Here is a 16,735-nt window from a genome sequence, read left to right as displayed (position 1 = left end):
GGTGGATCGGGCCGAGGACCCCCATGGCGGTTCACTCATGGGCCACTTCGGGCAGCCCATGCCGCATACAAGGAGTATTTGACAAGACTTGGTGATCAAGACAAGGACTCCTCTCCACCAACGTATTCGGCTAGGACTCTTGTTATCCTAGGCCTCTGGTGCATTATATAAACCAAGGCTAGGCTAGTCGATAGATTATTATGACATTACTCATCATACCCTCAGGTTTAGACCACAACATATGATCTCGGGGTAGATCAACTCTTGTAACCCTATATTCATCAAGATCAATCAAGCAGGAAGTAGGGTATTACCTCGATAGAGACGGCCCGAACCTGGGTAAACATCGTGTCCCCTGTCTCCTGTTACCCATCGATCCATGACACGCAGCTTGGGACCCCCTACCCGAGATCTGCCGGTTTTGACACCGACAATGGTGCTTTCATTGAGAGTTCCGCTGTGTGATCGGCAAAGGATCAATGGCTCGCCCGCAGATCAACTGCGACGTCGGTTAGACTGGTCACCTTGGCTTGACCGAGGACTGTGCCCGGCCTCCGGCCGTCATGTTCGGACAAGGGCCTTCATCAACATCGACTCTGATCTCTATCATGATCATGGAGGAATCACCCTTGGAGCTCGGGGGCTCAACGTCAACATTGCCCTCGAGTGACCGTGCTGTTTTTCCGGACAGCAAACTTGTATCCGCTGCCACCACCTCCTTGAGCATCGCTTTGACGATTCCTTTGGTGGAATTGTGCGGAATTGAGTCTACAACAACCCTGTAAAATTTCATCGAGTTCCGATGGAGGAATCTCTGGCAATCTACAATATACCGGAGCCCTGTCAAATCTGGATGGGAATCTGGACGAGTTTGGAGCGCGGTGTCCAGCATCTAGCTCGGGCGTCCTTTGGAAGATCCAACCGTTAATCGGCTGTGGAATTCCTATATCTACCACCCCTCAAAATTTCAGCTCGATCCGACCGTCCAAACTCCGAGAACCTTCTGATTAGTGCATCACTTTTCGGATCTGTTTTCTGCGCGAATACGAATCTAACCTGAGTTCATCTTTCTTCATGAATGGGATATTGGACAACCTTTTTGGAAGAATCTCTTGCTCGGCAAGCTGGACAAGAGTTCGGCATCGCGAGGCCTAAATCATCACCAACATCATCGCCCCACGGATTGCACGGGTCAGGCGCACCGACATCCCGGCTCGGTCACTTCATCAATCTGGCAATGACCGCGTCACAAGTTATGACCAGCATCGGCACGGCCTCACTGCTGCTTCTTCAAGCCGATGTCCATCACGCCGAACTGCTTCAACACCTCGGCTGACATGGCAGCTGCAACGTCTCCTTACCGACCCGCTCTGTCATCTCGGCTAGACCGGGGGCTTCGCCATCTCTTCATCAACCTACTCCGGAGACTTCGGCGTCACCAGCCGACCAGCTTCGTCACGTTAGCTGGACCGGGGGCTTTGCCTCGGCGAGCCAACCTTTGTCAGCATCGCCATGCCGTCGCTTCGTCGCCCATCATGCAATGGGTGTGTGGGTCAAGTCCCAATTTTGGGAGTAACCTTTCTTCATATTGCTACACCAGATAAACCAGGTGCTATTAATCCTAGTAATTTTCTTGCCTGGGTTTATTTTTCCTGAGGAATTATTACTCTGGTTTGTTCCATCATCTGTACATAGATCTGTCAAAGGGTGGCCGCATTAACAACGGTCGCGTGGTGTTTCGGTCAGTTTCAGTATACCGTTCGGCGAACGCCGCATCCGGAACTCAGACCGACTTGTGAATTCAGGCTTTGCCACGCCTTCACCGCGTCACGCCGACGCCCTGAAGCGATATTGACTTCGGCGCCAGGCCACATCTGTTTGAATAGATTATTTTTGCAGAAAGCAATTATTCAAGGATTTTATATATATTGGACCGCACTATTTATGTGTGTAGGTGATCGACTTCGACTGCATCACGCGGTCACTTCCGCAAGCCGACGTTGTCGTCCCAATCGGCATAAATCGGCTCGCGTTGGTTGAATTGCCATACCGACATGTTCGGTTGCCTCGGGGACTTCGGCATCGTTGTGAGAACTCTACCTCATCGAGTGTTCGGCACACGGGCCATATTTCTTTACTCACTTTGCATAAATTATTAATCATGCAACAATTTTTATTATTATTATTCATATTATCTCTGGCTTGCACTATTTTCTGTGCACAGGTAAATGATCCGGGACGGGCAACACCGTCACCTCGGCGTACCGACGTACCACGTCACCTTGGCTGGACCGGGGGCTTCGTGATCACTTCATTAACCCACGCCAGGGACTTCGGCGTCACACTGTCGGCCTGCATTGGCCGTGCTATGTCGCCACTTCGGAGTGCCGAGCTCTTTGCTCCGCCACCTCAGGACCGGCTTGGGGGCTGGGACATTGTCCCGCCGCAAGCTCGGGCCATGCATCAACACCGAGCACATTAATGAGCTAAGTCGCTTTCATGCTCAAAAAATTTTAGTTTTAAATTTTGTTCGGTTCGACCAAGCACTATACTTTTTGGCAAAAAGTTGTTTGTGCACTAGTAGAAAACAAGGCTTTGGTTCGGGCCTGGCCAGCCCATTAGTCCCTGTTTTCACGAACCGGGACCCATGGGGGGCATTAGACCCGGTTCGTGAGCCCAGGGGGCCGGCCGGGGCCTCGTGGGCATTGGTCCCGGTTCGTCTGGATCTATTTGTTCTGGTTCTAGGCACGAACCGGGACCAATGGGCCGCGCTCCTGGCCCATAGTCATTGGTACCGGTTCGTGCCTAGAACCGGTACAGAAGGGGGGGTAGTTCCGGTTCCTGCGACGAACCGGGACAAATAAGTTGCCTATATATACCCCATCGTCGCAGCAGATCACTCCACAGTGCTCTGTTTTTTGCTGGCCGGCGAGGGGGAGTGCATTGGGTGCTCTAGCTCACCTCCTATGCACATGAGGTGTTCGATGAAATGCCCGAGCCACACTAGTTAAGCTTTCTCCTCTCGAAGCTCGACCTCGGAGCTCCATTTTTCCCAAGATTTATCTAGGTTTAGCGGTCCGTCACGCCCCGTACTCGTTTTCACCGCCGTCGATCGCCCGCGCCGATCTCGTCGCTGGCACCACCGTGGTGAGCCTCTTGTTCCTATCTTCTTTATGATTTTCTTACATTAGATAGATACTTGTCTAATTTTCTTACTTTAGATAGATACTTGTCTGATTTTCTTACTTTTGACACACATAATTATATATAATGCACGCAGATGAACCGGCAATGGATGTACGGTGACAGACACACCTCCGAGTACATTAAGGGCGTGCATGATTTTCTCGAAGCGGCTGAGGCAAACAAGCAGAATGGTTTTATGTGTTGCCCATGTCCTAAATGTGGGAATACGATGTCTTACTCTGACCGGAAAATCCTTCATGCCCACCTGCTTTACAAGGGTTTCATGCCACACTATAATGTTTGGACGAGGCACGGAGAAATACGGGTTATGATGGAAGACGGCAAAGAAGAAGAGGACGATGACAACTATGTGCCCCCTAAATACGGTGATGCTGCAACGGGGGGAGCTGGTGAAGATCAAGAGGAACCAGACGATGTGCCCAATGATGCTGCTGAAGATCAAGAGGAACCAGACGATGTGCCCGATGATGATGATCTCCGCCGGGTCATTGTCGATGCAAGGACGCAATGCGAAAGTCAAAAGGAGAAGCTGAAGTTCGATCGCATGTTAGAGGATCACAAAAAAGGGTTGTACCCCAATTGCGAAGATGGCAACACAAAGCTCGGTACCGTACTGGAATTCCTGCAGTGGAAGGCAGAGAATGCTGTGCCTGACAAAGGATTTGAGAAGCTACTGAAAATATTGAAGAAGAAGCTTCCAAAGGATAACGAATTGCCCGACAGTACGTACGCAACAAAGAAGGTCGTATGCCCTCTAGGATTAGAGGTGCAGAAGATACATGCATGCCCTAATGACTGCATCCTCTACCGTGGTGCGTACGAGGATTTGAACGCATGCCCGGTATGCGGTGCATTGCGGTATAAGATCAGACGAGATGACCCTGGTGATGTTGACGGCAAGCCCCGCAGGAAGAGGGTTCCTGCGAAGGTGATGTGGTATGCTCCTATAATACCACGGTTGAAACGACTGTTCAGAAACAAAGAGCATGCCAAGTTGATGCGATGGCACAGTGAGGACCGTAAGAAAGACGGGAAGTTGAGAGCACCCGCTGACGGGTCGTAGTGGAGAAAAATTGAGAGAGAGTACTGGGCTGAGTTTGCACGTGACCCAAGGAACGTATGGTTTGGTTTAAGCGCGGATGACATTAATCCTTTCGGGGAGCAGAGCAGCAATCACAACACCTGGCCCGTGATTCTATGTATGTATAACCTTCCTCCTTGGATGTGCATGAAGCGGAAGTTCATTATGATGCCAATTCTCATCCAAGGCCCTAAGCAACCCGGCAACGACATTGATGTGTACCTAAGGCCATTAGTTGAAGAACTTTTACAGCTGTGGAATGGAAACGGTGTACGTACGTGGGATGAGCACAAACATGAGGAATTTAACCTGCACGCGTTGCTGTTTGTAACCATCAACGATTGGCCCGCTCTCAGTAACCTTTCAGGACAGACAAACAAGGGATACCACGCATGCACGAACTGTTTACCTGACACCGAAAGTACATACTGGGACAAATGCAGGAAGAATGTGTACCTCGGCCATCGTCGATTTCTTCCGACCAACCATCAATGTCGAAAGAAAGGCAAGCATTTCAAGGGCGAGGCAGATCACCGGAAGAAGACCGCCATGCGTACCGGTGATCACGTACTTGCTATGGTCAATGATTTACACGTAATCTTTGGAAAGGGTCCCGGTGGACTAGCTGTTCCGAATGAAGCTGAGGGACGCGCACCCATGTGGAAGAAGAAATCTATATTTTGGGACCTACCCTACTGGAAAGACCTAGAGGTCCGCTCTTCGATCGACGTGATGCATGTGACGAAGAACCTTTGCGTGAACCTGCTAGGCTTCTTGGGCTTTTATGGGAAGACAAAAGATACAGATGAGGCATGGGAGGACCTGCAACGTTTGCACGAAAAAGACGGCATGCCTCCAAAGCAGTATGAAGGTCCTGCCAGCTACGCTCTTACCAAAGAAGAGAAAAGATACAGACAGCTTGCTATTGTGAAGTTATGTGCATTCCTCAATGCAATCTCTCAGAAGGTGATCGATCCAGAAATCATACCAAGGCTAAGGAGTGATGTGGTGCAATGTCTTGTCAGTTTCGAGCTGGTGTTCCCACCATCCTTCTTCAATATCATGACGCACGTCCCAGTTCATCTAGTTGACGAGATTGTCATTCTGGGCCCCGTATTTCTACACAATATGTACCCCTTTGAGAGGTTCATGGGAGTCCTAAAGAAATATGTCCGTAACCGCGCTAGGCCAGAAGGAAGCATCTCCATGGGCCATCAAACAGAGGATGTCATTGGGTTTTGTGTTGACTTCATTCCTGGCCTTAAGAAGATAGGTCTCCCTAAATCGCGGTATGAGGGGAGGCTGACTGGAAAAGGCACGCTTGGAGGGGACTCAATAATATGCAGGGACGGATATTCTTGGTCTCAAGCACACTACACAGTTCTACAGAACTCTACCTTGGTGACCCCGCATGTCGATGAACACAAGAACAGTCTGCGCTCCAAACACCCGGAGCAGTGCGATGACTGGATTACATGTGAACACATCAGGACTTTCAATAGTTGGTTGGAAACGCGTCTCAGAGGTGACAACACTGTTTGTGATGAGCTGTACTCGTTGTCCAGGGGACCATCTTCGACTGTATTGACTTACAAAGGATACGAGATAAATGGGAATACATTTTACACGATCGCCCAAGGTCAAAAGAGCACCAACCAAAACAGCAGTGTCCGCTTTGATGTAGCAACCGAGAGGGGAAAGGACACATATTATGGTTACATAGTGGACATATGGGAACTTGACTATGGACATGATTTTAAGGTACCTTTGTTTAAGTGCAAATGGGTCAATCTGTCATGAGGCGGGGTACAGGTAGACCCACAGTACGGAATGACAACAGTGGATCTGAACAATCTTGGGTACACTGACGAACCGTTCGTCCTAGCCAATGATGTGGCACAGGTTATCTATGTGAAGGACATGTCTACCAAACCGAGAAAAGGAAAACATAAGAAAGCAAATACATCATACGATGAGTCAAAGCGCCACATAGTTCTTTCAGGAAAAAGGGACATCGTGGGAGTGGAGGGCAAGTCAGACATGTCCGAAGATTATGAAAAGGTTCATGAAATTCCTCCCTTCAAAGTCAAGGCTGACCCAAGCATGCTGATAAATGATGAAGATTATCCATGGTTACGGCGCAATAAGGAAAGGACACAAGCGAAGAAAAACTGAAGACTTTCTCTCCACAACTATTATGATGATACCATGCCAACGTTCATCCTTTTCGTAGTTCATTTGAAATCACTTTGTAACAGACGAGTTTCCGTATGAAATCCTGATACTTCGAAAGAGATTGTCCGCTTTGTACACGAAGTGCATCCAGTTTTTGCTGTAACCCTCTCAACTTTCTTGCACATGCTATGTGGATGAAATGATGATACCATGCTAACTTTCAACCTTTTGAGAGTTCATTTGAAATGCTTTTCAATTTTAGGGTCTTATAGCTCAAAATAATCAGTAAATGCATGAAAAATAACAAATGAAGTCAGAAAGGGTTGAAAATTGATGATGTGGCTTTGAATGTTGCATTTTGAACACACAAAAAGTCAGGAGTTCAAATAAGTTTTAAAAAATGAAATCCCTTTGTAACAGACGAGTTTCCGTATGAAATCCTGATACTTTGAAAGAGATTGTCCGTTTTGTACACGAAGTGCATCCAATTTTTGCCATAACCCTCTCAACTTTCTTGCACATGCTATGTGGATGAAATGATGATACCATGCCAACTTTCAACGTTTTCAGAGTTCTTTGAAATGCTTTTCAATTTTAGGGTCTTGTAGCTCAAAATAATCACTAAATGCATGAAAAATAACAAATGAAGTCAGGAAGGGTTGAAAATTGATGATGTGGCTTTGAATGGTGCATTTTGAACACACAAAAAGTCAGGAGTTAAAGTAAATTTTAAAAAATGAAATCCCTTTGTAATAGACGAGTTTCCGTATGAAATCCTGATACTTCGAAAGAGATTGTCCGTTTTGTACACGAAGTGCATCCAGTTTTTGCCGTAACCCTCTCAACTTTCTTGCGCATGCTATGTGGATGAAATGATGATACCATGCCAACTTTCAACCTTTTCAGAGTTCATTTGAAATGCTTTTCAATTTTAGGGTCTTATAGCTCAAAATAATCAGTAAATGCATGAAAAATAACAAATGAAGTCAGAAAGGGTTGAAAATTGATGATGTGGCTTTGAATGGTGCATTTTGAACACACAAAAAGTCAGGAGTTCAAATAAGTTTTAAAAAATGAAATCCCTTTGTAACAGACGAGTTTCCGTATGAAATCGTGATACTTCGAAAGAGATTGTCCGTTCTGTACACAAAGTGCATCCAGTTTTTGCCGTAACCCTCTCAACTTTCTTGCACATGCTATGTGGATGAAATGATGATACCATGCCAAATTTCAACCTTTTCAGAGTTCATTTGAAATGCTTTTCAATTTTAGGGTCTTATAGCTCAAAATAATCAGTAAAATCATTAAAATAACAAATGAAGTCTGAAAGGGTTGAAAATTGACGATGTGGCTTTGAATGGTGCATTTTGAACACACAAAAAGTCAGGAGTTAAAATAAGTTTTAAAAAATGAAATCCCTTTGTAACAGACGAGTTTCTGTATGAAATCCTGATATTTCAAAAGAGATTGTCCGTTTTGTACACGAAGTGCATCCAATTTTTCCCGTAACCCTCTCAACTTTCTTGCACATGCTATGTGGATGAAATGATGATACCATGCCAAATTTCAACCTTTTCAGAGTTCATTTGAAATGCTTTTCAATTTTAGGGTCTTATAGCTCAAAGTAATCAGTAAATGCATGAAAAATGGTGCATGAAAAAAAACAAATAAAATAAATAAGTAATTAGAAACAAAATAATATAAACTTTAATAAAATATATAAGTAGAAACAAAATAAAATAAACTTTAATAACACAAATAAAATTTATGAAACTAAAATTATCAAAGTATTTTCTCTTCAAAACATTAAAAGCAACCTCTAGTATTATTGAAACTAAAATTATATAAAATTGATGCAACTAAAATTATCGAAGAATTTTCTGTTCAAAATCATTAAAAGCAAAAAGAATTTTCATAAAGAACTTTTTTGTTAGAAACTTTAATAGCAAAAAGAATTATCATAAAGTAAAATAAATAAGTAATTAGAAACAAAATAAAATAAATAAGTTTTTTTGTTGTACGTAGAAACAAAAAAGAAAACTAAAAAGAAAACAAAAAAATAGGCAAAAAATAAAAATATGCCACCTACTAGGCCACCACGGCCTGAATACAACTAGAAACCCATCGATGGGCCAGGATTCGGGCCCGCAGAAGGCCCAGTAGGCCCATCTGGCATAGCAGTGACAATTAGGCCCGTAAGCCTGCAATGGAGAGGAGCTCGAGAGGGTGCGGCAGTGGGGCTTATAAACCACTGCACGCCCCTCTCAACTAGCGAGGTGGGACTAAACTTTCGATGCGGGCGCAGCAGCACAAGGCCTTTGGTCCCGGTTGGTGGCACCAGCCGGGACTAAAGGGGTGCATTGGTACCGGTTCGTGGCACCAACCGGTACCAATGCCTCTTTTCAGCAGCCCAAAGGGCGGGAAGCGGCGGCCTTTGGTCCCGGTTTGTGGCACCAACCGGGACTAAAGGTCGCATTCGTCCCGGTTGCTGTCACGAACCGGGACCAATGCTTCGTCTATATAACTAGCACTTGTGAAATTTTTCATTCAGTTCGTCTTCCCCCGCCTCGACGACGCTGCCAGGCTCCCCTCTGCGCCTCGCCGTCACCATCGTCGCCCTGCGTCCGACGCCGTCCCGCGCCGCCCCGCGCCCCCCTGCCTCCTCGTCGCCCGTCGCCGTCGCCGCCCCCTGCCTCCTCCTCGTCCGTCGCCGCGCCCCTCACCGTCGCCCCCGTGCCCTGCCTCCTCGTCGATCGCCGCCCCCTTGCGCAGTGAGCTCATATGAATTTTCCTAATTTAGATGTGTAGTTAATTTAGATGTGTAGTTAGTTGAGTTGTTGTAATTTGTTCATAAATGAATATGCAAAAGTTAGATTTTTTTTTCTGTTCATAGATGTTTTTGGTGATATTATTCTTGAATAATGAAATGTTTGTGTGTTCATATATATGCAAAGAGTATGTCAATTTTTTCATAGAATTTTTATGATTTTTTTCTGTTGTAATTTTGTTCATATAATTTTTATTTTGTTCATATAATTTTTATGATTTTTTCTGTTGTAATTTTGCTCATAGAATAAGAAGAGAAAGTGTTTAATAGAATTAGTTAGAAAAATAATAGAACTAGTTAAACTAGTTTATTTTTAGTAAGTACTACTTTATTCTATTTATAGTAAGTGCTTAGTAGTTGAACTAGTTGATTTAATAAAACTAGTTTATTTTACTATAGAAGTAGTTTATTTTTAGCAAGAAAATTAATAGAACTAGTTTATTTTTTAGTTAAAGCAATTATTCCTGCATCGAGGTCGACGATGCCAATCCCGCATCCTCGTCGTCGACTCGGCGGAGGAGGCCGGTTTGATCAGAGGGGCCATGTCCGGGACTGGGCTACCCCGGGCTGGTTTTGGGGGGTGCTACCTTCCGGGTGGCGTAGGTTGGTGAGGAGCCAGCCCGTCGTTGACCCGATCCTTGTTTGGTGGCGGTCGCGTGGGCCAGTGACGGTGCCAAGGCTTCCGGACACCGCGGAGGTGGTACGTCACCGTGTCAGCGAGGAGGACGAGCACGTCCGTCGCTACATGGTTGCGTTGGAGGGCAGGTTCGACAATACCTGGCAGAATCTTCAGGGATCTCACTGGATCTATGATCCTGTGATGGTTCCTTCTCTTTGGGTGTCCACCGCGCGCGCCGATACCCGTCGGGCGCTACGGTTCTAGCTGTACTATATGTATTCAAGGTGTATTAGTGATAATATTCGACGATGTACGGATGCATGGAGATGATGTAGTTTTGCTTATAATTGAATGCATCCTAATTTGAATACTACTTTATTTTGTGATTTGATTTTGCTTATTGAATAAAATTGGAAAACTACTCCTACTTTGAATGCTAAAATTGGAGAGCACTATGCAGGGCGTATGCATATGATTAGTTGATAGCTTATAGGATTTTTGTTTTCGCAGAAATCTAGGAGCCCCCCTCCATCATCCCCGCCGTCGTCCCCGTCACCGACCCCCTCCGACATCGAGGTGAGCCAGCCATGAACCGGTTTTAGAAAGATATTTAAACGATATTTCGGGTTGACTTTAAGTCTGTTGAGTCTCCACCATATATGAAAGGGACGAAGAATCCCGATTGTTATCGTGGGGGTAGCTTCTCTTTCGTTCCTGTGTGCTAGACAATTTGGTGTAATGCACTCGGGAACAAAAGGAGGAGCTACCATCACCGACGGTTGCAAATGTCAGAGAGGAATCAGTGAGGGAGAGTTCCACCATATATATATGAGAGGACGAAGAATCCCGACTGTTGTCGTGGGGGTCCTCCTTCATTCTCGTGTGCTAGACATTTTGGTGTAATGCACTTGGGGATGAAAGGAGGAGCGACCATCACCAACGGTCGAATGTATACACCACGTGAGCTGAGAGTTTTCAAGAAAAGACTCAACAGACTGATAGTCAACCTGTGATGAATAATAATGATCTAACTCAGGTTTTTTAGTACATATATTTAATTTTAGATGTTTAATATTTGAATTATGAACGTAGGAAATGTCATACTAGGACGACGAAAGTCTCCCGGGGGAGTGCGACTGGTGCCACGACGACCGAGGTCTGTGCGACAGGCCTCACCTGGACGAAGATCGGCGCTTCAGCATTAAGCTGGAGGAGACCTTCGATGTTGAAACGGTACGCAACGATGACAAGTGTTATTTTTTCGTAATTAAGCACGACTTCAAATATTTCAACGTGTACTTTTCATCTTTTACAATTCGACTAGCTTATCCCATGACATGCAAGACGCTATGTCTTGGAGAGGATGGGTTTTGAAGACCATGAAAGTTTTGAAACAAAGAAAATTCACATAAGGACCCATCATGGTGTGGATTTTGAAGTAAAGCTGTACAATTCTGAGAGCTTAACCCATTTTGGTTGCAAAAAATGGGAAGCACTTTGCAATATGTATGGTTTTGATGAGGGTATGCTTGTCACCATGGATCCTGGTGATCCTGAAATCGAGCAAGACAATATGGACATTTGGGTCCTTGTTGATACGCCTCCAATTCTACCGCTATGTGAGTTTCTCAAACATAGTTATTAGCTAATTTATATTGTTTATTTCAAAATAGTTGACGGCTTATTTCCATTGATAGCTTATTTTGATTGTTCAAACAATGTGCGGAACATGGTAGACAAAACCCGCTACACCGATGGCTCCGAATTAACTTATCAGGAGAAAAATCATCTGGTCGGATTTTGTACTGATATTGAGAATTACAATATCTACAATCAAACTCCTCAACATTATGGTCAATACGTGCCACTAGTGCACGTGTTGAACTACGGTAACTACCATGGAGATACCCTGGTAAGATTTTTTACTATTACGACATCCGTGCATCTTTTGCATACTTCTAAAACTAGTACATCATTGCTAACTATGAAGTTATTACTATGTTTTTCAACAGAGAATCCCAGAGGATTGTGTGCCTCATTTGATGTACCAGAATGGCAGCCTTCGTGTTTTGAACATATATCCAGGTCATCCTATGAATCTTAACTGTCCATACCAGATTTCTCAAAGAAGTGGAGACATGCTAATCAAAAAATGGAAAAAATTTATGGGCAGTCGTAAGGAGGTTCTTGGAAGCAAAAGGAAGCGAAGCGCAAGAATTGGAGACAGGATGATCTCCATTCTCCATAATGGAGAGTCAGGGTCTATATTGTTTTATGCTATTTTACCTTAAAGAGGGTATTTAGGTCCTACCTAATACTGATGATCATGTGCTAAGAACAATTAAGTAGGGTTGGTTCGATGACTATGAGGATGATGATCGTATGACTTGTTATTAATAACGAGTAGAAGTTGTATGATGATGATTAGTAGGACTTGTTATTATATATGATGATGCATGATGCGAGCCTGAAGAGTTAGTATATATCAGCGGGTGAAATGAACATGGATTGGATTGAAGTGAAGGCAACATGCATGTGCTGCATGTCGAAAGTAGTACAATCCAAACTTGATCAAAATTAGGATTAGTATTACTTTCGACATGCACCACATGTTGCCTTCACTTCAATCTAAGCCATGTTTAGGCATAGCAGTAGTGTTGGTAAACCAAGCATGGGGATATAAGAGAGGACACTTCTCTCTATTAGCTAGCTAATAACAACCTAAATTAACCCCCAAAACCCCTAAACCAGCCCCTTAAAAAACAAAAACCTCAGCTCTAGCCAGCTGTTGACGCGTGGATGCCTTTTGGTCCCGGTTGGTGTCACCAACCGGGACCAAAGGCCCCCCTGCCTGGGCTGGCCGCAACGGCCACGTGGAGGCCCATCTGTCTCGGTTCGTGTAAGAACCGGGACTAAAGGCCAAGGGCAATAGTAATGACCTTTTAGTCCCGGTTCCAAAACCGTGACAGAAGGCCCTTACGAACCGGAACAAATGGCCCTTTTTCTACTAGTGGTGACACACAAACTCAAATACCCCGTTTGCTTGGGGGCTTCCTTTATGAAGCCTTTCCTCTTGCATGTGATTATACTTGTATGGCTTCGTTCCTTGTTCGTGTATTACGCCACAATATGCACCATGTTGACTTAAGTGTTCTGCAAGCTGGGTTGCCTCGCTCCTGTGTTTACCCCTACGTTCCCGATTGTTCGGCTAGGGAGTAAAGGGAGCACCTCTGCGATTGTCACGATCGGGTCATCCGAGCTCGGACCTCAGACTGGGTGAAGCCGAAAGCTAGCGCTCTTATTGTTTTCAATCATGGTCAGCACACAATAGAACTCATGAGTACAAAATATCTATTGCACAAGTCTCATAGTAACAATGAGCAACCGAAGAAAGGTATCGGTGGGGTACTATTTTCTTCGAAGATGCTTCTTACACTTCGTCAGTAATATAGCATAAGTTCCTGGAGCGCGCTTTGTCTGTTACAGCCTTATGGCCTGATTGCCTGGTTATCGGAAACACCGTCGATATTCTCGACAGGTGGAGTACATAACACTTTTCGGCCCTTGACCGAAGAGGGAGAAGCCGACGGTCGGTTAAGACGCGTTTAAAGTTCGGGTGAACACAGATATGATATAAGTACTTCGGTACATACAATCATTATACATAAAATTCTTTTACCCAAGTCACTTGGGGGGCTCTTAAATTAGTATGAGCTGTTTGATAATGAGTGTTCTTCTTCGTCGTTGCAAAGTCTTTTTCTATCACTCCTTTTTTCGACGCGAGTGTGTGGTCAATAGCCGGGGAGCCTAATTTCTCTCGCAAAGCCGCTAGAGTTTAGTTTGCTAAACTGGCCTAATGAGAAGTTCTCCGCCTTCGGGATAGGAGGTTGAATTCGTAGGCTGACCCGCTTTAAGTCTTGAGATGGGATGTGTCATGTTAAAGCACGACAGAAGCACAATTTTTTTTCTAAGGCCAATTTTCGGATTGGCACCGAACACTTGATCTAGTTCGGACGTCAAGTTTTTACTGAAGTTTTTTTTGGTCTTCCAAGCCTATGGCACTTTTAAACTATTTGTGTGTTTCCAGCATAAGTCTCAGTGTGCAACGCCGGACACCTTTAGAGATTCGGCAAAAACATTCTCGGATATTGCTATATATTCGTCGGTTTCGAATTGTGACTTCGGTCAATTGTTGGGTTGCCCGGCTCCTGTGCTTGCCTCCTACATTCCGCTTTATTTGGCTAGGTGTGCAAAGGGAGAACCACTGCGATTGTGCTTCCAGCTAGCATGGTTAAAGCACCTCAGTGGAGAAAGCCGAAAACTGACTATCACAATAAGTGCAAACTGGTCAGCGATCCGATGACTGTGTTAAACTACAAGATCGATAGAGGTCACCCCATGTTAAATGACGGGCCGTTCATAACATTGGCCGAAGTGTTTACGGCTTGACCTCGGCTGTCGCCGAACACTAACCGGGGGCTCATAGCTAGCTTCCCCAGTTTAAAGCTCCTATGACTAAGTGAAAGTTATAAAGCTCGCATATCTGATCGCCTCATTTCCGCTAACACAACCGCCTTCGGGCACCGAGACGTCGGCTAAGGGTTGTTTTGTTATTGCGACAACACCCTGCGTAGCATCTACAAAGGGGTGGAAGCCGACGATGGGCCACTTTCAAATGATAAACGGTCGCAACGGAGTCAAAAGAAACATATCCTTAGCGTTTGTATTCAATATACGAACGTTGCCTTCCGTAATCATCATTATAAAGCCATAAATATGCATCAATTTGACATAAGATTTCGGCCAAGCTGGGTTGCCTGGCTCCTGTGCTTATCCCTACGTTCCCGATTGTTCGGCTAGGCGGTAAAGGGATCACCTATGTGATTGTTACTACCGGGTCATCCGAGTTAGTACCTCAGACTGGGTGAACCCGAAAGCTAGCAATCTTAAAGGATCACATTGGTCGGCAACAATGGAAGTGAAAATTTTGGTTCATTAATACCATAGAGTGCGGGAACTTTCCCTGAACTAAATCCTCAATATTTTCCTCCCACATTGATCGGAGGTGAGGTTTCATGATCATGATAAGCATGACGACCCAAAGAAAGGAACCGATAGCGGGACTATTTTCTTTGGAACATGTTTCTTACTTTAACAAGTAATTTATCATATCTCTCCGCGTACCTTTGTTTGTAAAACCGTATGGCCGGATTGCCTTGTTTGCCGTAAATCTTTGCCATTACAAATGCTTTATAAAGTAGGACAAACACTCCTCAGCTACTGGCCGAGGAGGTGGAAGTCGATGGTCGGTCAACAAAGTTTTGGACAATGCGGATCCGAGCATTAATGATGTCAAGTACTTGGATACATAGAATCATTACACATAATTTGTGATTTTACTCCGAATATCGATCCTTAATTCGGCCACCCGTGCCCACATTAAGGCTCGGGGGCTACTGGGCTTCACGCTCATTATTTATAAATATTAAAGGGGCACATCGATCCCCTGATCTGGTGTTGCCACCCGACCAGTGTCTCGGGGGCTACTGCATTGGCAATCAAATGCAGAAAATTTAAGTGTAATATAGTTTCCGAGGAGATTATGATCCTCAGGTTGGTCGGCCGCACCCAACCTGAGTCTCGAGGACTTTCCACACCGCTTTTTGTGTCCCAAAGTATTCTGCCGAGCTAGGAGTTGATCCTCAGGCCGATTTTGCGAATCAACCAGAGTCTCAGGGGCTACTAGGATCAGCTGTCTTATGTCATCCTTCAGGTGCATCTCGGGTTTTTGACCGATACACACCTTGAGGGCTATTGGCTATATATCTCAGCAAAGAATAAATTGCACCAATCAAAAATATTGAAGAAAAATCGTCCCGCAGTCAGGGTGGTGCACCACCTTGGAAGCAGTCCGGCATAAAGCTCGGGCGCCAGTGGCTGGCTCCATAGAGTGCATTTCCAGCATTAAGCTCGACTAAATTCCTTCAACTTTTTTGAACCAAGGTGATCTATGACACCTCGGATATAGTCCGACGTTGGAGCTTGGACATAGTCCGGCGTTGGAGCTCGGATACATTCCGGCGTTGGAGCTCGGAAGCAGTTCGGCGTTGGTGCTCGGCTGCAAAAGATACCTCGAATACAGTCCGGCGTTGGAACCCGGACGCAAGAGGACACTGCTGCTCGGGAACAACTTCAAACCCGAGGTGTGGCATAAAAATAACAAGGCATTGATAAAGGCCGATAACTTAAAGGGGCTCCTCGGATACCCGACATGTAAACTCTTCGGATTTACTTCGGCGATCCTCAAGAAGATGAGAAGATTTGTTGAACCAGTTTTCAAGACCGATGACCGAAGATGAAGAACAGTTCGGAAGGATCGAGGAGCGTCCCCAACTTGAAGACCGGTTCAGGGGGCTACTGACGGTGTCCTGGACTAGGGGGTACTCACCACATCGTCTCCCGACTAGGTGGATCGGGCCGAGGACCCCCATGGCGGTTCACTCATGGGCCACTTCGGGCAGCCCATGCCGCATACAAGGAGTATTCGACAAGACTTGGTGATCAAGACAAGGACTCCTCTCCACCAACGTATTTGGCTAGGACTCTTGTTATCCAAGGCCTCTGGTGCATTATATAAACCAAGGCCAGGCTAGTCGATAGATTATTATGACATTACTCATCATACCATAAGGTTTAAACCACAACATATGATCTCGGGGTAGATCAACTCTTGTAACCCTATATTCATCAAGATCAATCAAGTAGGAAGTAGGGTATTACCTCGATAGAGAGGGCCTGAACCTGGGTAAACATCGTGTCCCCTGTC

The sequence above is a fragment of the Aegilops tauschii genome, chromosome 2 (genome assembly GCF_002575655.3).
Source record: "Aegilops tauschii subsp. strangulata cultivar AL8/78 chromosome 2, Aet v6.0, whole genome shotgun sequence".
NCBI lineage: Eukaryota > Viridiplantae > Streptophyta > Magnoliopsida > Poales > Poaceae > Aegilops > Aegilops tauschii.
This window is presented reverse-complemented; position numbering follows the sequence as displayed.